Below are 25,991 nucleotides of genomic sequence, written 5' to 3'. Positions count from 1 at the left end.
GAGATCTCTGACCCAGGATGGGTTTGGGAAGCCAGAGGGCTAAAGAAGGCTGAGAGCTGGGAAGTGAGAGGGGTTCCCCGCTGGCCTCCCAAAGCCAGAGAATAGACTGCACCGAAAGGGTGCTAGACCCCCTCCAGGGGAAGAAAAGGATTGAGGGCTGGGGAGTTCCTGTTGGGAGAGCAGGGGAGGACTCCAGCAAGAAGGGGCTGGAGTGGCTGCACACTGAAGAGCAGGGTGATCATGAGGAAGAGCCTCCAGCCTGACAGAAGATGCCAGGGATGAATGCATGGGGCTGACGGGTAGCTTTAGGGATGTGGAGGACTGTTTGAGTTGTTTGTTTATAAATGCAGCTCCCAAGGAGAGGTTTCAGAGTAGCAGCCGTGTTAGTCTGTATTCGCAAAAAGAAAAGGAGGACTTGTGGCACCTTAGAGACTAACAAATTTATTAGAGCATAAGCTCCTCTGTTTTTTCCACCAAATGCATCCGATGAAGTGAGCTGTAGTTCACGAAAGCTTATGCTCTAATAAATTTGTTAGTCTCTAAGGTGCCACAAGTACTCCCCCAAGGAGAGGCCGCGAGAGAGTCTGCAGTGCAGTTATTGATGTACGGGGCCCCGACATGGGGAAACTGAGGCAGGGTGCTTGCTCCTCTGGCCACAAGGGGGCGATCAGGAGGTGGCTGCCTTGTGCAATAGGCGTCACTACATCAGAGCTATGCCGGGTAACTGCAGCTGAGACTCTGACCCCTGGTAGCACAGGAAGTCTCTTCTTTGCTTGGCATTAGGGCAGTCTATTGTTTACTCTTTCTTCTCCCCCAGCCTCTCTTTCTGTTGTCACTCAGCTCCCTGGAGTCTCTGGAGAAGAGGACAAGTCCTTCAGCTTGGTCACACAGGTGAAATTTGCTCTAGCCACAGAAAGCCCAACTCTCCCAGCTCCATGCAAGGAGGGGGTGCGGTGCTTCTCTGTAGCCTCCACCCCAGCCAGTCCCACAGGGTGCTTGACCACTGGATCTGCCTACAATCAGATCTGATCCCCTGGCCCACCCCACTGCAGCCTTCCACACTGGACAGAATTCAGATCCCCACAATAACAGTAGAAGACTTCTCTGGAGTGGGAAGAGCAGAGGGCAAGGGTGAGCTATGGCCCCCGGCCTGGCTGTCTCAGGCAGGCTGGCAGAGAGTTTATGCTGGGCTGGGGCTAGGGCTACATTTAGCCCTGTGGCACTAACCACACTGCATCAGTGAGATCTGACTGTGACTGCACTCAGGCAGTGTCTGCACATAATCACTACGCAAACACCCATTTTCCTAATCAGCTATAGATTTCTATACACTCCAGCCTTAAGTGCTATTAATAATATCATACACTCAGCAGCCTCTAAGCACCATCAGTTAGAAATCAGGAACTCAGTGTCCACGGGAAACCATTACAACCTAAGAGGGTGAAGCTTAAGCTCCAGAGGAGATAGGTTTTATGAAGGTCACCTTGAGAAGCTGCATCATAAGAATCCGTCAATAGACGAGAATGTTCCCGGTGTGCATTTCACGTTATTTTGACTAGCTGGAAAGGTTGAAGAGCAGAATGTGTCATATTACAGGGTCTATTCTTCCCCCAAAATTAGTTTTCCTGTAATAAGAAACAAGTAAATATAAACTAATCCTTTTTCATTTCAACTGAATGCAAGGAAAAGTTAATATCACCAGAAGCTTCCTGAACAAACACCACCTGGTTTGTGAGAGTGTCGTCTGAAGTGTAAAAACTTTGTCTAACGTCTCTTAAAATACCTCTCACATGGAAGCTGTAGATATAAGAGCAATGCAATTACAGTGACTACTAATGAACCATGTAATGCTTAAGGGAAAAGGTTTCCCCATAAGTGTGATGTGTTAATATATAATGTACCTACTGCAAAATGAATGTTGATTCTTGTTCTAATCTGGGTGTGTCAGAGTAATTTTTTTTCCTTGTAGCCCAGTGAAAATGAAGAAGCTGGGGAGGGCAGTCTGAGTGAAATTCACCCCAGTGCTGGGGTCCACCTGAAAGCCTATGTACCACATCAGTCCTCGTTTGAGGATTTAAGTGGTGCACTGACCTAGTGCTGTCTCTGCACAGGGGTGAACTTCAAAGGGAACTCTGGGCTTCCCTTTCCCTGGGGTTAGCAATATTTATTCAGCTTTGTAGGGTACTTTGAAGGCCACAGATCAGCACGTAGGTCCTGTGGTTATAGCTGCAGTAGAAGCATCAGACACAGAGGGAGATGCATTTAATTGTACTGTATAAAGTATTACTTTTATTGGTGTTAATAGTGAAAACTCAGAAGGGTCAGATGTTCTGTTCACACAAAAGTTTGAATCCCAAATTTCAACAGCCAGATATGCTGATTTAGTTTCGTGCTTGATTAATCACCAGGAGTGGGGGTTAGGGCACAACTTAGGGATGGGAGCATCCCGGGATCTAGAAGAGACCAGAAGGAGCGGCATAGGGCGAAGATGATGTTTCAGAGAATACTGATGAAAAGAAACATCAAGGACTCTCAGATCTGAGCCTGTGCTGAAATGGAGCTGGGCTCTGATCCCTGCAAACTCGTCCATGGCGTGAGTTACAAGATTCACCGACTAAGCAGGGAAGCCCTGTTTAAAGCAGATTCACAAGTAGCTTACAGCCTGCCATGCAAATGTCACTCAAGGGGTGACCTACAATGGAGACGTTAGTGCTCAAAATGCCACGTAACGGGGAAACATATGTTTCAGGGAGAAGAGACAATGAAACAAAGAAGTGGGCGTGTGGTAAGACACCAAGCAAAACAGTGCTCAGCTACTATCAAAGTGGTGTTACTGTACTGTTGTGGACACAACATAAGAGAGAGATATTCAAAGCAGCAATCTGAATATGACCTTGTAGCTTATGCGCTCCCATGAGTTTCAATATCCAAGCTGCGGCGATGACAAGATATAAATAGCAATTCAGGGGAGCAGATATGTGAAAAGGGATGTTGGACACATTGTACAATTTGTCCTTCCCATTTGCCCCATCAACAGTCACCAGAACACTTTGGTACCCATGGAAGGCCTGGTCATTGCATTCGCAAACGTGTTTCTGCGTGTTATCATTTGCATGTACAGATACCTGGGTCTGAGCAACTGCAACTGCCTTCTGTGGATGAAATTAGTGAAGACATTTGGAAACGTGGTTGATGATGCAATGCAGTGATTTCAGTGTAGCTTTGTCAAGGGGAGGCCGTTAGATTTGGATTTTCAGGGGGCTGTGATTGGCTGTTCTCCGTAGTCAGGACCTGACTTTGGTATTTATCTATTCCATTGGCACCCTCAGGCCAGTGCAGCCACTAGCGTGTATCAGGATGGGATATATTGTGTCCACACTGTGCACACGCAACTTCTCTCATGACTGCAGATGGAGGACACACGATGTCCCTTTGGGCCATGCCACATACAGCTGCACAGTAAAGGGTTGATGAAACGGCCTTTTCCTGCAAAGATCTCAAGAGTAAACTGCCTTCGATCTTTCTTTGAGGGTGAAATTCTCTGCTTCAGGGCTGATCCAAGGCTGGGGTTTGGATTCATAGGACACTTGAAAGTTTCTGGGCAGGGGGGGCTCCAACCAGAGGCAGGAGCAATGAAAGCTTCCTAAAAGCAGGCGAGCCACTGGTGCCCAAACTGTGGCCCTGCTCACGTCACCCCTTCCCCTTGAAGCCCCACCCTTGCATGGCCCCTTCCCCTGAGACCCTGCCCCTGCACTGCCTCTTCCCCCAAGGCCCCACCCCCACACCACCTCTTCTCCCACCAAGATCGTGTCCCCTGCTCGCTCCTCTCAACCCCCCCGCCACCAGATCCTTGCACCTGCATGGAGCCCCACTGACTTTGTTAGGGCATCCTGTGAATGCCACAGCATGCCGAATCGAGACTTCTAATGGCACAGAAGGGACTATGATTGTAAAGTGCGTTTACAGGGAGCTCTATGGGAGGCTGAATGACCCAATGGCTAGGGTGCGGGGCTGACAGGAAGGAGGGGTTCTAGTCCAGGCGCTGCCCCGGGCCTGCCGGGTACTCTTGGTGAAATCATTTGGGACTAGATTCACAAAAGATGCCAAATCTCAGCATCAGGCCCCACTGTGAGGCACAAAATCCCTGCTCAGGTGCTCTGAGCTCTCTTGCCGGGTTGGGCTTTGTGGATGAGCTCTCACCAAACAGCTGGGGTTTGGGGAGGAGGAGAACGTCCCTCATAAACAGAGCTTTTTGCTCTGTGGTTAGTGTACTCACCTGGAATGCGGAAGATCCCTGGTTCAAAGCCCCCCTGAAGGTGAGAAGGGATTTGAAGGGGAGTCTGCCACCACTCATGAGGGCCCTAGCCACAGGGCTCTGGGCTAGTCTGATGTGGGCTTCCCCCGGCCTCTCCTGGTGAAGCTCTTGCACTGTGAATAAGTAATTCACGGCTCACTGGGCCAGAGAGAGAGCAAGCATGGGAATGACTCTGTAGCTGGATGGTTAGCGCATTCACCCAGGAGACAGATCCGTTGCTGCAATGACTCTTCTGATGAATAATCCCTCCTGCCCCGATTTAGGCCTCAAACTCCCTCGCCTTGGCATCTCTTGGCATAGGCAAGCCCAGATGGGGAGCCACCTAGCATGCTGGCTTTTGTGAATCCCATTCTGAAGCACCTGTCTCTCTCCATTCATCATCTAGGGAGCCTAGACAGCTAATCCAGGTTTTGTGAATTGCTGTGATTTTGTATCTACATAAAAGTAAGGCATGGTGACACTCAGCATGGCCATGCCTGAATTCCCTTCTGAATCTTCCTCACTCTGTGGCTTAGTTTCCGTTCTGTAAAATAAACATAATGCCACTAACCTCCTTTGCAAAGTGCTTTGAGATCCACATCTGAAAAGCACTATATGACCACAAGGTATTATCACTATTGGCACATGGGCTTGATCTGTATAATGTAAATCGATATCATCCAAATGGAATATTCAAATGACTTGCTATAACATATTTTACAGTACCACTGTTCAGGTATTGTTCTCCCCTCCAAATACTAGCTGCTGCCATGTGAACTGGAATATGCGCTAGCTGGCTTTAAACCTGAGTATTTCATTTTCTCCATCATAATCACTGGTTCCCTTTGCACAGTGCTAATCAGCATCTAGCCAATTAACAATAAACAAACTCATTTTATCTTACTATTACAGATCAAATATGTTATTGCATTTAGCTTGATGTCTAATGAAGATTTTAATGGTCAATATTTTTCAGGTGAGACAATCTGGAACAAATCCTGGAGCATAAGAAAACCAAAAAAGGGACTCATTCTCCAGCAGTCTGTGACATTGGACCTGCAGCTAACCCACTTAGATGACATTCTACAAACAATGGATTCGTCCAAGAAACACTCTATTGTACTGTTGGATATTAGTGGGGTTGAATTTCAGCTAAGTCGACTGACAGACTGGATTCAACACAACCTAATGGCTCATATTTTCTGAATGATGTACGTGGGAATTTTACAATTGGCCTTGGGCCTCAACTGAAATTAAATATTAGCAGCAATATTTGTCTGGTGTGTTACATTACAAAACATTGGCTCCATGTTGTGCCTAACGACATTCTGTTTGTAATGTAGTGTAGCGCAGAAAAATTACATCTTTTAGTACTACTATGCCTCTCAGAAACCAAAGCTTTGTTATAGCCTAGATACGATAAGCCTGGAGAGCTCCATTTTGCTAGATAAGATAATAGAACAAGAAATGCATAAACTTTCTTAAGAGCATACGTTCCACTCTTACTTTTAATGAGTTGGTACAAAATGTGAAGCCGCTCATGTGGTATTCAGCACATTACAGACTATGATGTAAGGGTTGTTGCTTGCAACAAAGCATGTTAACTTTGGTTGGTTGTTATTCACTTGATGTACTCGCTCAGTAATAATGATCATCTGCAGAGCTGCTCTGAGTCGTTTAGCTGTTTACTGCCAGTACATCACTGAGAATATATGGCTGAAATGAAGGCAAATGGACATACAATATCCTGGCAAGAGCCCTGAACTGAAGCACCAGTGGTGGCATTCTTGAACTTTGGCTCCTGATCTCAACCTGAGTTTTGCAGCTCAGGTCTACAGTTGTCACTAGAAGAAGGCAGCTTTTGTCATCCCTTGCCACACAGTGGTATGTGGGACAACTGTGTTCTTAAGGCAGAATGGGTGAGAACGGCAGTAGCTCAAATACTCTGTGATTGCTGCTTTAAACCATGGCAACCTGTACACCATCTTTGCAGTGAGGTTGGCATGGGCCATCAGCCATGAACATACCTGAACTTCAGAGAAGTTTGGAGTCAGATCCAAATCAGGATTCAAATGCCACCAGATTGACCCGACGCTGCATCAAACAAATCAAACATGCCAGAAAATGTGTAAATAAATAATTCCTCCAGGAGTGTCACTGAAGCACAGTCTGATTTGAGACTTAGTGGAAATGCCCTGGGTATACACAGTGCTTGGGCCAAAGTCCGGCCAGGACCAGGGATAAATTTGACCTATTGACTTAGAAACGCTGCTGAGCAAATACAGAGAGTAACATCAGGAGCAAAACAAACACATTCGGCTAGAGTTAGGCTTGGCAGAATTCATTTTTTTAATACTTGTGACAGATAATAGCAATGTTTATTTGTAAGTATTTTTCCAATTATTATTGATTACAATTTTCACAGTTACACAGAATTATGGGGTTTTATGCATTTTTTTCAGTTTTCATCAATTTAAATTTTCACAGTTGCAGGAAATGCTGCGGGAGGAAGTCAGACAGTTATTTAATGACAGGAGAGATTGAGATTCAAACAGTTAAAACTTTATAACCACCAGCATCACATGGTCAAACTGTACAAAGTAAATACCCTCAAATCAAACTCTCACGCAGCATTCCTCTTAGTTCGCCTGTCAGTACATTTTGATTATTAGCGACGGAAATATTTTTGTTGGTTTGTGTGTGTACGATGACATTGACATATAAAACTAATCCTTCCAAGCGTAGCTCTAGTTATTGCTCAGATACTTTGCAAAAGTAGCTCCCGGAAGCCTGAGTTCGCTATCACAGATTTAACATGACAGCAGACATCTTCCACAGACTTTTGAAAAGCCTCAACCATTCTAATGATATTTTATTTCCAGTCAAAGTAAACAGAAATCCCCTTCTGACAGAGTCTGTACATTTTAGTCCCTGAACAAGAGTTGAAATACAGAAAAGGAAGGCACAATGGCAAGCCAGAAAAGCTTGGGACACTGAGCACTTTCCAAGAACCCAGCAAATGAACCAGTCTGAAAGGTCCTCCTTTTGCATTTGAATATGTAAAGTAGAGCTGATTCTTCAACGCTAAGGAAGACAATTGCCATTCCATCCAGGTAGGTGGATGTGGAAGACCTCTGCTTCAATTACATTTGCAAGCTATTTTCAACCCTTGCATTTGATGGCTTCATATTAAGTATGGAATATTCTCGTATTAATTTTGTAGCCAGCAATGAAGGCAGGACACCAACCACTTCATATCAAGTCTGCCTAGCATATGATGACTGATCTGCAAGAAACATTTCATTTCTGTTAATGAAGATGCCATATCAAAGGTCTAATTAAAAAAAATATCCCCTTGTGGCATTATGTGCAAAACAACTCCTTGATGCAGCATGGGGGGTTGCGGGGGGGTGTTTCCCTCCTCCTGTCTTAAAAATAGAATTTGCAATAGATGGGAGGGGATACGTTAAAGAATTAGTGGTGGCTAGGGACAGATTAGAAAAGTCAGCTCAAGAAACTCTGCAGTTATATGGTAAGTAAAAAAGCCCTACTTAAATCTAGGCCTGCCACTAGCACCTGGCTCATTCATACACTTCCCGCAGCCCTAAGGAGGAGAGGACTGGGAATACTGGCTTGATCAGACAGACTAAAAAGCATAGCAGGTAGGCTGTCAGCCCCCTAACTCGTTACATCCCTCTAAGCACTGAGGCCATGGGCCCAGGTCTTCATGGGCCGACCAAGGATTCAGGCACAGTTGGGATATTTCCTGTGGCTATCACGGGTCAGGCAAGGCCCCAAGGACTATGAGACCAGATTTTTAAACAAATGTGTGTAGCTTTGTCCCGACCCCACCCACCTTGGCAAACTGGCCAACCAGAAAGTACCAGTCAGTGGGCCACAGTTCCACATGCCACAAGCTCTTTTTCTCTGTGGCCAATGACTGGGAAAATCTCCCACACATGCAGCCTCTAAACATGATGTCGCTGAAATACTCCAGTGGTTTGCACCATAATGGGGGCCCCTCCTCCTTGATATTTGGCTGTGAAGCTTGCAATATCGATAAATGAACCAGCCACAAAGGTCAGGCTTTTCCAGGGTGCTCAGGGGCTCCTGTTCTCAATATAAGGTGCTGGATTCTGAGCACCCCCTTTGCTGCCACTACTTCTTCTCCCCCCACCTCCTTGTGGAGGTGCACAGCACCCTGCCCTCCTCACAGTCTGCTCCTGACCTCCCATGGCATCTCTTGCTCCATCCCCTTCTGATGAGTTGTTCCAAGGGACCATGTGAGAAGAAACTCCTCCATCATCTGCGAAGAGTTACGAAGGGATCTCTGGGTGACTGGGTAACAAATGTCAGTGTTGATAAATGCCAAGTAATGCACATTGGAAAATAGACTCCTAACTATGCATATAAAATGATGGGGTCTAAATTAGCTGTTACCAATCGAGAGAGATCTTGGAGTCATGTGGATAGTTCCCTGCAAAGATCCACTCAATGTGCAGCGGCAGTCAAAAAAACCAAACAGAATGTTAGGACTCATTAGAAAAGGGATAGATAATAAGACAGAAAATATCATATTGCCTCTAGATAATCCATGGTACGCCCACATCTTGAATGCTGCGTGCAGATGTGGTCGCCCCATTTCAAAAAAGATATATTGACTTGGAAAAGGTTCAGAAAAGGGCAACAAAAATGATTAGGGATGTGGAATGGCTTCCGAATGAGATAAGACTGGGACTTTTCATCTGGGAAAAGAGACGACTAAGGAGGGATATGACAGAGGTCTATAAAATCATGACTGGTCTGGAGAAAGTGAATAAGGAAGTGTTATTTACTCCTTCATAAACACAAGAAGTAGGAGTTACCAAATGAAATGAATAGGCAGCAGTTTAAAACAAACAAAAAGAAGTATTTCTTCACATAATGCACAGTCAACCTGTGGAACTCTTTGCTAGAGGATGTTATGAAGGCCAGGACTATAACAGGGTTCAAAAAGAACTAGATAAATTCATGGAGGCTAGGTCCACCAATGGCTATTAGTCAGGATGGGCAAGGATGGTGTCCCTAGCCTCTGTTTGCCAGATGCTGGGAATGGGTGACAAGGGATGGATCACTGGATGATTACCTGTTCTGTTCATTCCCTCTGGGGCACCTGGCACTGGCTGCTGTCGGAAGACGGATACTGGCTAGATGGACCTTTGGTCTGACCCAGTGTGGCCATTCTTATGTTCTTATCATCACCACAGCACTCCCAATGCAGCAGAGGCCGGAACCTCTGGTTGGCCTTGATATGGTCTAGTCTCCGTACTTCCCTTTCCCTTGCTGCTCAGCCACAAAAGTGGAGCCACAATCTTGCCCATGCTGGCCATCATGGAGTGTCTTCTACTGGCGCTAGTCACTGTCGTGGTTCGGTGTGCTGCTTTTCATGGGGAACACGAGAGGGATACAGGGAAACGTCTTGGTACAGAGGAACAAATGCAGTCACGAGGAGCCAGGCAGTCCAATTCCGCTTTCTTCCCCACTCTGATGTTCTCATCGTGTATTCCATGTTTTCTGTGGGCTTGTTCCTGAACTCCCCAGTGGGAGCAAGAGCAGAATCTGACCCTGTGTTTCCTCCTCTGCATACCCTGCTATGGAATAAAGCTTGCAAACGGTAACTCTGACAATGGCCCCTTGCAGCACAGAGCCTGTGGCCACTAGAATATCCACACTATAGGAAAAACAAAGAGCCAGCGATGCCAAGTCACCTCTAGAGCTGACACCTCCTAGTCAGGGACATTTCAGAGGTGAGCAAGAGTCAAGCCTCTGCTAACCCCCTCAGGCGTTGGGCTATTAAAAACCTGGAATTAAATGATGCTGCTTGAGTGCATTTCTAGCAATTTTTTGCAAACCAGTTTCTCTCTCCCCCACACCCCCACACATGCAAACACACTAATCTATGCCTGGGATTCAATTTCCTTGCATGTTAAAGGACTTAGGTATCTAATTGCACTTTCCACTTGCACTGAAAATGTGCATAAAAAATCCAGGTACAAAAAACTCTCTGTATTCAAATTGCCAGTACAGGTTCAGACACTGGTTGGAGCCCATTTGAAATTTTAGCTTAATAATCAACTCATTGGTAGCAGTTTGTTCTGTGTGAGTCCCTGCAGGAATTTTTAACACCTTGCACTATTAGCATTTTGCTGTTACTAACGTTTGGGAGAAAAGAGCATCGGAAGAACCACCTGTTAGAAACCAGCCATGGTAGCTGAGCTCTGCAACAGTTGTTAACCTTTATTGAAGTCGCAGAACAAGGAGATGTACCACCTGTCACATCTATCCAAAGCCACTCAGTCTTTGTCAGTGCTTCGTGATTAAAAACGGGAGAAATAAATGGCCACCTTGGATTGCAGGATTGCATTTCTTCCTTTGCAGAGACTTGTGTTATTCTGGAAAACTCAATTAAAAAAAAATCCTGCCCTACACTTCATGCCTCCTGCCCCCCAGATCGTAGGGATGTGGGAGTTAGGAACTAGTCAGTCCAAGGAAAAGCACTTGTTTTAATGTGAAGACAATAACAATGCTGCAGCGCACTCATCAAGGGTGTGTGACTGCAAAAAGCTGAGCATGTCCTGTTGTGGCTGCGTGACCTGGATGCCCATTAGGAGTCGAGGTTGCCCCGAACCTCAAAGGAGCTGCGGTGAAATTATTAGTTTAAAATCAGTGGGTAGATGAACAAATGAGCTGGAGGCGATTTGGTACATAGTGGAAACCACACTCCAACGTGCCATGGAAAACGGGCTTCACTAAAGCAGGCAATGTCATGCAGTGCTTCCAGCAGGGCCGTGAACACAGTGCAAGGAGGTCTTCATGTCTTTTTAGCATCAGTCTAGCTGGATACTGGGGAGTTTATGTCAGAGAATCATAGAATCATAGAATATCAGGGTTGGAAGGGCCCTCAGAAGGTCATCTAGTCCAACCCCCTGCTCAAAGCAGGACCAACCCCAACTAAATCATCCCAGCCAGGGTTTTATCAAGCCTGATCTTAAAAACTTCTAAGAAAGGAGATTCCACCACTCCCTAGGGAACCCATTTCAGTGCTTCACCATCCTCTCCAGTGAAATATTTGAAGGTTTCAGAGTAGCAGCTGTGTTAGTCTGTATTCGCAAAAATAAAAGGAGTACTTGTGGCAACTTAGAGACTAAGAAATTTATTTGAGCATAAGCTTTCGTGAGCTACAGCTCACTTCATCGGATGCATTTGGTGGAAAATACAGTGGGGGGATTGATATACACACACAGAGAACATGAAACAATGGGTTTTATCATACACACTGTAAGGGAGAGTGAATCACTTAAGATGAGCCATCACCGGCAGCAGGGGGAGGAAAGGAGGGAAAACCGTTCATGGTGACAAGCAAGATAGGCCATTTCCAGCAGTTAACAAGAACATCTGAGGAACAGTGGGGGGTTGGAGTGGGGGGGAGAAATAACATGGGGAAATAGGTTTTACTTTGTGTAATGACTCATCCATTCCCAGTCTCTATTCAAGCCTAAGTTAATTGTATCCAGTTTGCAAATTAATTCCAATTCAGCAGTCTCTCGTTGGAGTCTGTTTGTGAAGTTTTTTTTGTTGAAGGATAGCCACTCTCAGGTCTGTAATCAAGTGACCGGAGAGATTGAAGTGTTCTCGACTGGTTTTTGAATGTTATAATTCTTGACGTCTGATTTGTGTCCATTTATTCTTTACGTAAGACTGTCCAGACTGTAGTAGGACTACTACAGGACAGGCCCAACAAAGAAAATAACAGAACGCCACTAGCCATCACCTTCAGCCCCCAACTAAAACCTCTCCAACGCATCATCAAGGATCTACAATCTATCCTGAAGGACGACCCATCACTCTCACAGATCTTGGGAGACAGGCCGGTCCTTGCTACAGACAGCCCCCCAACCTGAAGCAAATACTCACCAGCAACCACACAACAGAACCACTAACCCAGGAACCTATCCTTGCAACAAGCCCGTTGCCAACTCTACCCACATATCTATTCAGGGGACACCATCATAGGGCCTAATCACATCAGCCACACTATCAGAGGCTCGTTCACCTGCGCATCTACCATGTGATATATGCCATCATGTGCCAGCAATGCCCCTCTGCCATGTACATTGGTCAAACTGGACAGTCTCTACATAAAAGACTAAATGGACACAAATCAGATGTCAAGAACTATAACATTCAAAAACCAGTCGGAGAACACTTCAATCTCTCCACTCACTCGATTACAGACCTGAGAGTGGCTATCCTTCAACAAAAAACTTCAAAAACAGACTCCAACGAGAGACTGCTGAATTGGAATTAATTTGCAAACTGGATACAATTAACTTAGGCTTGAATAGATACTGGAATGGATGAGTCATTACACAAAGTAAAACTATTTCCCCATGGTATTTCTACCAACCCCCCCCCCCCCCCCGCACTGTTCCTCAGATGTTCTTGTTAACTGCTGGAAATGGCCCACCTTGCTTGTCACCATGAAAGGTTTTCCTCCCCCGCCCCCCCGCTGCTGGTGATGGCTCCTCTTAAGTGATCACTCTCCTTACAGTGTGTATGATAAACCCATTGTTTCATGTTCTCTGTGGTGTATATCAATCTCCCCACTGTATTTTTCCACCAATGCATCCGATGAAGTGAGCTGTAGCTCATGAAAGCTTATGCTCAAATAAATTTGTTAGTCTCTAAGGTGCCACAAGTACTCCTTTTCTTCCAGTGAAATAGTGTTTCCTAATATCCAACCTAAACCTCCCCCACTGCAACTTGAGACCATTGCTCCTTGTTCTGTCATCTGCTACCATTGAGAGCAGTCTAGATCCAGCCTCTTTGGAACCCCCTTTCAGGTAGTTGAAAGCAGCTATCAAATCCCCCCTCACTCTTCTCTTCCGCAGACTAAACAGTCCCAGTTCCCTCAGCCTCTCCTCATAAGTCATGTGTTCCAGTCCCCTAATCATTTTTGTTGCCCTCCGCTGGACATTTTCCCACATCCTTCTTGTAGTGTGGGGCCCAAAACTGGACACAGTACTCCAGATGAGGCCTCACCAATGTTGAACAGAGGGGAACGATCACGTCCCTCGATCTGCTGGCAATGCCCCTACTTATACAGCCCAAAATGCCATTGGCCTTCTTGGCAACAAGGGCACACTGTTGACTCATAGCCAGGCTTCTTGTCCACTGTAACCCCTAGGTCCTTTTGTGCAGAACTGCTGCCTAGCCATTCGGTCCCTAGTCCTGTAGCGGTGCCTGGGATTCTTCCATCCTAAGTGCAGGACTCTGCACTTGTCCTTGTTGTCAACCTCATCAGATTTCTTTTGGCCCAATCCTCTAATTGGTCTAGGGCCCTCTGTATATTATCCCTTCCCGTCCCAGAGTCATTGTCTGCTTCTCGGCAGGAGGTCTGTAACCACCCCAATCACTCAGAGGGCACGCACAGGTTGCTGGATGCATGGCCTGGACACATGCTGTGTGGGATCCGTCTTCGCAAAGCCGTTTGTAAATCTGCTGATCATTGTTCATCACACATCCCCGCTGCTTGGCCTCGCCTGTGAATCGATGCGCTCACATAACACGGCGGGCGGGATTCCTCAGCAATGTTACAGAGTGGGGACAATGAGAACTCGGTTTGGGAGGGCACCTGGTTTGAATGCAGAAGGATGGCCTTGTGGCTCTGGTATTTGAGTGTGACTCAGGAAAGCCGAGCTCAGTTCCTGGCACTGCTACAGGTGCCCAATGCCCCTGGGCCAGTCCTTTAGTCCCAACGGACGTCAGTTCCCCATCTGTAAGCAGAGGATGATAGGACTGATCTGCCACACACGGCTGTTGAGAGGCTAAACTTTGCTGAGGCAGCGGCGCTGTCTAACGGCAGGGTCAGCGTGTCAGAACGTATCAAAATAGTTCAACTGCCGAGAAAAAAAAAATCAGTTCATCAAAAAGTATCACATAGATGTCTCTGTAACCGCACTCCACCTCTCTGCTGCTGCTACTCGCAGTGTTTGGTTATCTTGTGAGCAGAGCTCAAGCAGCCCTGGCCTGAAAACAGAATTTCCTTCCCAGGGAAAATGTCAAGGGTGCTGTTTCAGGCCCGGTTCAGGATGAACTATTTTTCAGAAACTCAAGTTTTTCCACAGGAAGGAAAATCCAAGATCTTTTGTTTCAAGGGGACCTCAATGGAGCTCAGATTCCTGGCTAACAACTTCCCGGGCTGTCCACCAGACAATCAGGGAAACTGGCCACCTGGGGCGGTGGCTCAAGAGGGAGCTAGCCAGGTGGCCTGCGGGGAACCTGCTGGGAGGCAGAGCTGGGCCCCTCAGGAGCTGGGAAGCCATGCAGTCTGCAGTCTGCCAGGCAGATGTCCTCTACTTACCAGCCTCCTAGCCTGGTTTCCTTTGACGTTTCCACAGAAGCAACACGTTCGAGCGGAACGTTACAGATCTGTAGCCGCACGCATTTTCAGGTGAAAAGCTGTTCCTTCAGATGGATTGCCCAGCTCCACTCATTAGCCGGCTGTGTGGCAGTTTGCCATGCACACGTGAAGGTACTTGAAAACCTCTTTCCTTCAGTAAAGGAAAACCCCAAAGCGCAGCCTGCCTATCACCCAGGGATAGAAATGCCCCCCAAACCAAAAAGGAAACCACTGCCTCTTGCATCTCTCTGTGGGACTAGGGTTGCCAACTCTGACTGAAGCTATTCCAGGGAGTTTTTCCCCCAACATGATGTAATGTCATTTCTTAAAATATCCCTATTAAAATCTCCCTTATTTATTATTTATTAAAATCTTGCTTTCAATAATCACTGGGAGATCAATGCCAATTCTGGGCGACTCCAGGCCAATCCTGGAGGGTTGGCAACCCTACTGTAGACACACTTACTCACCGGAACCAAGCAGAGTTTTCACTCCTGAGGTGGCAGATTTGGAGAGCAGGCAAGCGTGGAATTTGCTCGGATTAAATCAGGGGCAATGAGCACCAAAGGACCCACTGTATTTTTTTCTGAAAGGGCCTGAACTCCCATTGGCGTTGGTGGGAGATTGACCTGGACAAAGCTGAGGGAGGCCTTCGGCCAGCCACTGCACAAGGACACAGCAGGAAGTGTTCTCCGTTTTCTTCACGAGGGAGCTGCCGTATTTCTTTAATCACCATCTGCTGGCCACGGTTTTAATTCAGTTCACGCCGCAGTGGGGGCCTACGGCAGAAGTGAAGAGACAGCCATTCGGTTCTCAAGAACCTGACTACAGATGCTCTCCGATGCCAGCTGTGAGGCAGGAGACCAGTTAACACCCATGACCAATGGAGCAGTGGAACGGCGGCTAGCCATGGGGTAAGCAGAGTAATGCAGAGTTGGGCCCTCATCCCCATTTCATGAACACACTTCCTGGCTAAGCCCTTAGTACTGGGGCAGCTGTTCCTCTGGGCTGGTTGCTGTACTGTGGGCACTAATGTTTCTAGGGCAGCTAACCCTGAACAGACACAATTCGCCTGAACGAAGCAAGGTTGACCTGATCCTCCCCCTCCTCCTCCCCAGTCTTTGGAGACTTAGCTACTGTTGGACTTCACTTGGCTCTGTTGCACCCATGACTTTCCTTCCAGCTGGCTAACCCTGTCCCTCGGTGCTCAGGCTTTTGACTATTTATCTCCATAATGACTGCCAGATTCCTGGCTAGCAACTTCCCGGGCTGCCCACCAGACAGAGTAATTCCCATTTAGCCACTCCTTCGCCCTGCTCCCATAAACAGCTGGCCCTGTCCTTTCTGCCTGCATCAGCCTCTCATTTCTCCAGCTCTCTGACCGCATCGGTGACCAGAACCGGGTTGGAGGAGAACCATTTGAAGGGCGCCCTTAGAGCATCAAGCCATCTGTCGGAAAGCCTGGCCAGGTCTAGCCCTCCGGTGGACCATGTTTATGCCGTGGCAGGGCCATCTGTGGAGTGTGTCATAGCTCCTTATCCCAGAGCATTGTGCTGGCTTGCCAATGGAGAGGGGGTGCAAACCCAGCTTTTATGTAAGGAGCCTATTGAGCATGTTTCACGTTGTCTATTTAAAGAAGGTTTCAGGAGTAGGCAGCGTGTTATGTCTGTATTCGCAAAAAGAAAAGGAGTACTTCTGGCACCTTAGGACTAACAAATTTATTAGAGCATAAGCTTTCGTGAGCTACAGCTCACTTCATCGGATGCATTTGGTGGAAAAAACAGAGGAGGAGGATTTATATACACAACACGGAGAACATGAAACAATGGGTTTATCATACACACTGTACGGAGAGTGATCACTTAAGATAAGCCATCACCACCAGCAGGGGGGGGAAGGAGGAAAACCTTTCATGGTGACACGCCGGTAGGCTAATTCCAGCAGTTAACAAGAATATCAGAGGAACAGTGGGGGTGGGGTGGGGGGGGAGCAATACCATGGGGAAAGTTTTACTTTGTGTAATGACTCATCCATTCCCAGTCTCTATTCAAGCCTAAGTTATTGTATCCAGTTTGCAAATTAATTCCAATTCAGCAGTCTCCGTTGGAGTTCTGTTTTTGAGCTTTTTGTTGAAGTATAGCCACTCTTAGGTCTGTGATCGAGTGACCAGAGAGATTGAAGTGTTCTCCAACTGGTTTTTGAATGTTATAATTCTTGACGTCTGATTTGTGTCATTCATTCTTTTACGTAGCCACAGAGGACCTTCCTGCCAACACTACAAAAAGAAGGATCTGGGTGGACTCCTCCTGAAGGTCGAAACAGGCAGCCTGGATTTCTACATAGACTGCTTCCGCCGACGTGCACGAGCTGAAATTGTGGAAAAGCAGCATCGCTTACCCCATACCCTCAGCCATGCAGAACACAGTGCCATCCACAGCCTCAGAAACAACTCTGACATCATAATCAAAAAGGCTGACAAAGGAGGTGCTGTCGTCATCATGAATAGGTCGGAGTATGAACAAGAGGCTACTAGGCAGCTCTCCAACACCACTTTTCTACAAGCCATTACCCTCTGATCCACTGAGAGTTACCAAAAGAAAACTACAGCAGTTTGCTCAAGAAACTCCCTGAAAAAGCACAAGAACAAATCCGCACAGACACACCCCTGGAGCCCCGACCTGGGGTATTCTATCTGCTACCCAAGATACCATAAACTGGAAATCCTGGACGCCCCATCATCTCAGGCATTGGCACCCTGACAGCAGGATTGTCTGGCTAGGTAGACTCCCTCCTCAGGCCCTTCGTTACCAGCACTCCCAGCTATCTTCGAGACACCACCGATTTCCTGAGGAAACTACAGTCCATGGTGATCTTCCTAAAAACACCATCCTAGCACTATGGATGTAGAAGCCTCTACACCAACATTCCACACACAGATGGACTACAAAGCCGTCAGGAAACAGTATCCCCGATACTGTCACGGCTAACCTGGTGGCAGAACTTTGTGACTTTGTCCTGACCCATAACTATTTCACATTGGGACAATGTATACCTTCAAATCAGCGGCACTGCGATGGGTACCCGCATGGCCCCACAGTATGCCAACATTTTATTGGCTGACTTAGAACAACGCTTCCTCAGCTCTCGTCCCCCTAATGCCCCTACTCTACTTGCGCTACATTGATGACATCTTCATCATCTGGACCCATGGAAAAGAAGCTCTTGAGGAATTCCACCATGATTTCAACAATTTCCATCCCACCATCAACCTCAGCCTGGACCAGTCCACACAAGAGATCCACTTCCTGGACACTACGGTGCTAATAAGCGATGGTCACATAAACACCACCCTATATCGGAAACCTACTGACCGCTATTCCTACCTACATGCCTCTAGCTTTCATCCAGATCATACCACTCGATCCATTGTCTACAGCCAAGCGCTACGATATAACCGCATTTGCTCCAACCCCTCAGACAGAGACAAACACCTACAAGATCTCTATCATGCATTCCTACAACTACAATACCCACCTGCTGAAGTGAAGAAACAGATTGACAGAGCCAGAAGAGTACCCAGAAGTCACCTACTACAGGGGCAGGCCCAACAAAGAAACAACAGAACGCCACTAGCCATCACCTTCAGCCCCCAACTAAAACCTCTCCAACGCATCATCAAGGATCTACAACCTATCCTGAAGGACGAGCCATCGCTCTCACAGATCTTGGGAGACAGACCAGTCCTTGCTTACAGACAGCCCCCCAATCTGAAGCAAATACTCACCAGCAACCACACACCACACAACAGAACCACTAAACAGGAACCTATCCTTGCAACAAAGCCCGTTGCCAACTCTGTCCACATATCTATTCAGGGGATACCATCATAGGGCCTAATCACATCAGCCACACTATCAGAGGCTCGTTCACCTGCGCATCTACCAATGTGATATATGCCATCATGTGCCAGCAATGCCCCTCTGCCATGTACATTGGCCAAACTGGACAGTCTCTACGTAAAAGAATGAATGGACACAAATCAGACGTCAAGAATTATAACATTCAAAACCAGTGGAGAACACTTCAATCTCTCTGGTCACTCGATCACAGGACTAAGAGTGGCTATACTTCAACAAAAAAACTTCAAAAACAGACTCCACGAGAGACTGCTGAATTGGAATTAATTGCAAACTGGATACAATTAACTTTAGGCTTGAATAGAGACTGGGAATGGATAAGTCATACACAAAGTAAAACTATTTCCCCATGTTATTTCTCCCCCCCACCCCACCCCCCACTGTTCCTCTGATATTCTTGTTAACTGCTGGAATAGCCTACCTGCTTGTCACCATGGAAGGTTTTCCTCCTTTCCCCCCCCTGCTGTGGGTGATGGCTTATCTTAAGTGATCACTCTCCTTACAGTGTGTATGATAAACCCATTGTTTCATGTTCTCTGTGTGTGTGTATATAAATCTCTCCTCTGTTTTTCCACCAAATGCATCTGATGAAGTGAGCTGTAGCTCACGAAAAGCTTATGCTCTAATAAATTTGTTAGTCTCTAAGGTGCCACAAGTACTCCCTTTTCTTTTATTTAAAGAAGGAGCATGTGCACATATATATGTATGTGTGTATGCAGTTATATACTGAAATTATTAGAATGTCTGGTTTAGTGCGAACGGGAAGGCAACTTGTGTTCCCAAACCTGCTGTTAGCCCACCCACATTTTACCCAACAGATGTAGCTGTCTGAAGGTAAATAAAGCCCTACAGATTCCTGATTTCTGTGATCAAAATATGGGGCTATGGGTGGGCAAATTTTTGGCCTGAGGGCCACATCTGGGTGTGGAAATTGTATGCAGGGCCATGAAATGTAGGGCTGGGGCAGGGGGTTGGGGTGCGGGAGGGAGTGCAGGATGTGGGAAGGGGTGCAGTGTGCAGGAGGGGGCTCAGGGCAAAGGGTTGGGGTGCAGAAGGGGGTGCAAAGTGCAGGAGTGGGCTCAGGGTAGAGGTGCAGAAGGGGGCTAGGGGGGCTCAGGACAGGGTGTTGGGGTGCAGGAGGGGATGCAGGGTGTGGCAGGGGCTCAGGGCAGGGAGTTGGGGTGCAGGAGGGTTATGGCAAGGGGTTGTGATGCAGGAGGGTGCAGCAGGGGGCTCAAGAGAGGGGGTTGAGGTGTGGGGTGCAGGAGGGGTTCAGGTTGTGGGCTCTGGCTTGGCATCGCTTACCTTGAGTGGCTCTGGGGTGGCAGCGGCTTGTAGCAACACTCAGGCAGGATCCCTGCCTGCCCTGGCCCCATGCTGCTCCCGGAAGTGGCCATCATGTCCGGCAGTGGCTCCTGTGGGTGGGGTGGAGCAGGTGGCTCTGCATGCACTGTCCTCACCTGTGGGTACCACCCCGAAGCTCCCATTGGCCGTGGTTCCCCATTCCTGGCCAATGGGGAGCTGTTGGGGGCTGTGCCCACAGGTGAGGGCAGTGCATGGAGACCTCTGCCTCCCCCCGTTCCCGGGGCCACAGGGACATGGTGCTGGCTGCTTCTGGGAGCAACGTGGGGCCAGGGCAGGCAGGAGCCTGCCTTAGCCCAGCTGCGCCATGAGGCTGGTAATCCCGCAGGCCAGATTGAAAGCCCTGATGGGCCGGATCCACCCGTGGGCCGTAGTTAGCCCTCACCTGGTCTATGGCAAGGGGATACGGGAAGGCATCACAGACAGAACACTGCTGCTGATTCTCACATTAAGTTCATTTTGCAAATTTCAAAGATATAGTTTTTTAAACAAACAAGATAAATACCCCCAATGTGTTTAAATAATGCTCAGGCTGTTCCAAAGCTGAGAAAGGTCAGGGACTTCAGAGTAAAAACTGGGATTACATCTTTACACACAGCAACCTGTTCTTCCCTCACAGTGGAATATATTAAAGGAAGAATATAGGACTCTTAATTTTGAATGCGTTGGCTTTTGTCATTTCCCATCACCAAAATTAACAGTATTCCACCTAATTTGTTGTATTTAATTTTACAATAGGCTGTGCCATTATGCACTGACTGTATTGATCAGTGCAGCTCCTCTAGGATTAGCTTATCAAGAGTACAGCTATTAAAATAGAAATCTTCTGTCATATCACTGCCTTTATATTTTCAGTTGGAGATTTGATTGCTGGAAAAATGAACTGCCTGGACTAGCTCTAAAGGTTTTCACTGAGAGCTGTAATGCCAGAGGGCTACAGAAAAAAAAGGTACCGAGTCATCAGAAACGAATGCTTTGTTGGAGTTTGTAGCTTTTGTGCTGCAGATTAATAATGTGAATCTACTAGGGGTCTTTTTCCAAGTGCAAAACAGAGATGGTCTTTTTGTATCTCATGCATGTCTTCCCAGTCTTAAAAAAGTCTCCCATGTCTTTATGCAGTTTAATATCAGATGCTGTTTCACCAGCAGCTTAGAGACCTGAATTGAAGTTTTTGCAATAGTAAGCACTTGACTTATCTAACCTACAAAATTTCTTTTTTGGCAATAAAATGGATTGCAAGCTAGGACTGAATGTTTCCTCCTAGCTTGGAATATCAAGCCACTATAGACAAGTCAAGGTTTCGATTATGGCCAGTTAAAGACACACTGGTAATGCTGTTTTAATGTTGCAAAATTGCTGTGAAATTGTCATGTGTCTAAAGAGCATGGTGGTACAGATCTTATGGTTGTTCCCTGCAGCTTACTTAGCTCTTACACCAGCATACATCATTTGCAGATGATACTAAACTGGGAGGAGAGGTAGATATGCTGGAGGGTAGGGATAGGATACAGAGGGCCCTAGACAATTAGAGGATTGGGCCAAAAGAAATCTGATGAGGTTCAACAAGGACAAGTGCAGAGTCCTGCATTTAGGACGGAAGAATCCCAGGCACCGCTACAGACTAGGGACCGAATGGCTAAGGCAGCAGTTCTGCACAAAAGGACCTAGGGGTTACAGTGGACAAGAAGCTGGCTATGAGTCAACAGTGTGCCCTTGTTGCCAAGAAGGCAATGGCATTTTGGGCTGTATATGTAGGGGCATTGCCAACAGATCGAGGGACGTGATCGTTCCCCTCTGTTCGACATTGGTGAGGTTTCATCTGGAGTACTGTGTCCAGTTTTGGGCCCCACACTACAAGAAGGATGTGGAAAAATGGGAAAAACGTCCAGCAGCGGGCAACAAAATGATTAGGGACTGGAACACATGACTTATGAGGAGAGGCTGAGGGAACTGGGATTGTTTAGGTCTTGTGGAAGAGAAGAATGAGGGGGGATTTGATAGCTGCTTTCAACTACCTGAAAGAGGGTTCCCAAGAGGATGGATCTAGACTGTTCTCAGTGGTAGCAGATGACAGAACAAGGAGTAATCGCTCAAGTTGCAGTGGGGGAGGTTTAGGTTGGATATTAGGAAAAACTTTTTCACTAGGAGGTGGTGAAACACTGGAATACGTACCTAGGGAGGTGGTGGAATCTCCTTCTTAGAGGCTTTTAAGGTCAGGCTGACAAAGCCCTGGCTGGGATGATTTAGTTGGGGATTGGTCCTGCTTCTGAGCAGGGGGTTGGACTAGATGCCCTCCTGAAGGCCCTTCCAACCCTGATATTTATGATTCTATGATACGTCAACAGGAGTAAGCACCAGAATGCCAGTTCAGGAAAGTCCGTAAGCATCTGATTCAAGTTTAGCTTGTGTTAAGTTCCATGAAAGGCAAGTTATTTAAATAAGGGCTTTTCTGAAGGGGTGTTTTGGGATTCGGCTCTGGGGTGGGCAACATCATCACTTTGGGCTGGTTAATTAGGTTTGCAACCCTCCAATTCCCCTCCAGGGCAGTTTGTGCCCATTACAGCCCTACAGCCACTGATTGCCAGCATTCAGAATGACTTTAGCATTGGCCTGTCAGTGGGGATGAGAGGATGGCTTGTTTGTGGTTATTTCCCATAGCAATGACAAACTCTGGCCACCAGCATTAAATCACTGAGGCTTTGTAACACAGTAGCAAAGTGCCACCAGGGGTGCTGGAACAATTTTTATAGTGGGGTGCTGTGAGCCATTGAACCAAACTGTAAACCCTGGATATAATGGAAACCACTTCAAGTCAGGGGGTGCTGTGGCACCCCCTGCACCCTAGTTCCAGCACCTATGAGTGCCCCTGCAGAATTTCTAAGGATGTTGGAGAAGCCCAGTGAGAGTGAACCTGGAGCCGCTCATTAGCCAGAGCAGGGTTCTCGATTTGGCCTTCCAGCATGAACAGTGGCCATATAGAAGGAAAATAATTGGACAATCAGCAGACTATTATCTCAGCAGCATGGAAGGGATTTACATGGGTAACTCCATTAGTGGTAACGGGCATTCCTTCCATACATTCCCTGGACGCTGAGGAGCGAATAGATTGTTCCAACATTTCACTTACAGAAAAGGTCAAACGTTGTAGTTCTGTTCAACATGCTCAATATAGTCAATTAAAATATACTGGCATTTTCAGCAGCTACTAACTGTCTTTGCTGTAATTGTAATTAAACTGAACCTTATAGATGAAGGGAAATCTTTTAAGATGTGCTTCTTTATTATGATCTAGCAGACTGAGCATGGGCCTGGAGGCCAGGATATCCACATTCTAAGTCTAGCTCCAACATTGACTCACTTTGTGACCTTGCATGAGTCACTTAACCTCTCTGTCTCTCAGCTTCTCTGCCTCTAACAGGAGAATAACAACATTGACTTACCTCTTAAGGGTGTTGGACGGAAGATTAGCATGCACAGTGCTTTGAAGGCATGTAGCACCATGACATTGCCACATATAGTTAGTATGTATTATTGTCTTACTACAAAAATGATTTCCATAAAACTCTAGTTAAAGATTGTATTAGAGAGGGAGGAAGTTCTTGTGGTTAGGAGATGATGTGGCCTTGGCAAAGTCACCTGGGGCTAGATTTTTAAAGATCTTTAGGTGACTAAAGACCTATAAACATCAGGGCCTTAATCTCTGTGCATCAGTTCCCCATCGTAATAGACAGCTAATGCTCCTTTTCTCCACCCTCGTCTGTTTAGGTTGTCAGCTCTTTGGAGCAGAGGCTGTCTCTTAGTCTCTGTGTGTGCAACATTTAGCACAGTGAAGCCTCAGTGAGTAATAATGTGCTCCCTTGGCTACAGAGCAAAGCTTCTTTCTGAATATGCTGACATGCTGAGCAACAACAGGGAATCCACATGTTATGTCCATGGCAACGGGGTGCGCTTCCATCTGCACTGTGCACGCACGGGGACCATCACAGTCAGTGTGCAAGGCAGCTGCTGCCATGAAAAGCAGGTTAAGCAGTTGCAGAATACTTGGAGTAGCTTGCTCTAGCTATCGAGTTACTCTTGTTCTCCCAGAAGCCTGGCACATACTTGTGCTATTGGCCATATTAGTGACAGGTGAAACCTCTGCAGCCTTTGCCATCTGATGGTTGATTCTATCAGTGTAAATATGTGGCCCCGGCACTGTAGTATCTGGGTATCCATCATTGATGGCTTTATCCTCCCAATGCCCCAAAGTGCGCTTACCTCCATTAGACACACAGGCACACTGAGGCACAAGGAAGATGAAGTGACTCAGCCAAGGTCTCACCAAGGGTCAGTGGCTGACCCAGGACTTGGTTCCAGATCTACTGAGTCCCAGTCTGGTGCCCTATCCTTCCCTCTGCTACTTGGTGACCTTTTGGCAACAAGTCAGTGGGCTCGGTCTAGTTCATAGAATCATAGAATCATAGAATCATAGAATATCAGGGTTGGAAGGGACCCCAGAAGGTCATCTAGTCCAACCCCCTGCTCAAAGCAGGACCAAGTCCCAGTTAAATCATCCTAGCCAGGGCTTTGTCAAGCCTGACCTTAAAAACCTCTAAGGAAGGAGATTCTACCACCTCCCTGGGTAACGCATTCCAGTGTTTCACCACCCTCTTAGTGAAAAGTTTTTCCTAATATCCAATCTAACCTCCCCCATTGCAACTTGAGACCATTACTCCTCGTTCTGTCATCTGCTACCATTGAGAACAGTCTAGAGCCATCCTCTTTGAACCCCCTTTCAGGTAGTTGAAAGCAGCTATCAAATCCCCCCTCATTCTTCTCTTCTGCAGACTAAACAATCCCAGCTCCCTCAGCCTCTCCTCATAAGTCATGTGCTCTAGACCCCTAATCAGTTTTTGTTGCCCTTCGCTGTACTCTTTCCAATTTATCCACATCCTTCTTGTATGTGGGGCCCAAACTGGACACAGTACTCCAGATGAGGCCTCACCAGTGTCGAATAGAGGGGAACGATCACGTCCCTCGATCTGCTCGCTATGCCCCTACTTATACATCCCAAAATGCCATTGGCCTTCTTGCAACAAGGGCACACTGCTGACTCATATCCAGCTTCTCGTCCACTGTCACCCTAGGTCCTTTTCCGCAGAACTGCTGCCGAGCCATTCGGTCCCTAGTCTGTAGCGGTGCATTGGATTCTTCCATCCTAAGTGCAGGACCCTGCACTTATCCTTATTGAACCTCATTAGATTCTTTTGGCCCAATCCTCCAATTTTGTCTAGGTCCTTCTGTATCCTATCCCTCCCTCCAGCGTATCTACCACTCCTCCCAGTTTAGTATCATCCGCAAATTTGCTGAGAGTGCAATCCACACCATCCTCCAGATCATTTATGAAGATATTGAACAAAACGGGCCCCAGGACCGACCCCTGGGGCACTCCACTTGACACCGGCTGCCAACTAGACATGGAGCCATTGATCACTACTCGTTGAGCCCGACAATCTAGCCAGCTTTCTACCCACCTTATAGTGCATTCATCCGGCCCATACTTTCTTAACTTGCTGACAAGAATGCTGTGGGAGACCGTGTCAAAAGCTTTGCTAAAGTCAAGAAACAATACATCCACTGCTTTCCCTTCATCCACAGAACCAGTAATCTCATCATAAAAGGCGATTAGATTAGTCAGGCATGACCTTCCCTTGGTGAATCCATGCTGACTGTTCCTGATCACTTTCCTCTCCTCTAAGTGCTTCAGGATTGATTCTTTGAGGACCCTGCTCCATGATTTTTCCAGGGACTGAGGTGAGGCTGACTGGCCTGTAGTTCCCAGGATCCTCCTTCTTCCCTTTTTTAAAGATGGGCACTACATAGCCTTTTTCCAGTCATCCGGGACTTCCCCCGTTCGCCACGAGTTTTCAAAGATAATGGCCAAGGGCTCTGCAATCACAGCCGCCAATTCCTTCAGCACTCTCGGATGCAATTCGTC

General features: G+C 47.0%; 1 protein-coding gene across 13 annotated transcripts in view; it reads left to right on the top strand.

Annotated features, from left to right (window-relative positions):
• The window catches only part of FHIT (fragile histidine triad diadenosine triphosphatase), a 1,103,840-nt gene extending 1,096,926 nt beyond the window's left edge, over positions 1-6,914 (top strand). For all 13 annotated transcript variants that reach the window (XM_043519701.1, XM_043519703.1, XM_043519704.1 and 10 more), the window contains one exon: positions 5,271-6,914. The gene's annotated coding sequence lies outside the window, so the exon portion shown is untranslated. The remainder of the gene's footprint in view (positions 1-5,270) is intronic.
• The last annotated feature ends 19,077 nt before the right edge of the window (positions 6,915-25,991 follow it).

This window comes from Dermochelys coriacea, chromosome 7 (assembly GCF_009764565.3).
Source record: "Dermochelys coriacea isolate rDerCor1 chromosome 7, rDerCor1.pri.v4, whole genome shotgun sequence".
Taxonomy (NCBI): Eukaryota; Metazoa; Chordata; order Testudines; family Dermochelyidae; genus Dermochelys; species Dermochelys coriacea.
Note: the sequence above shows the minus strand (reverse complement) of the source record. Positions and strands in the feature narration are given on the sequence as shown.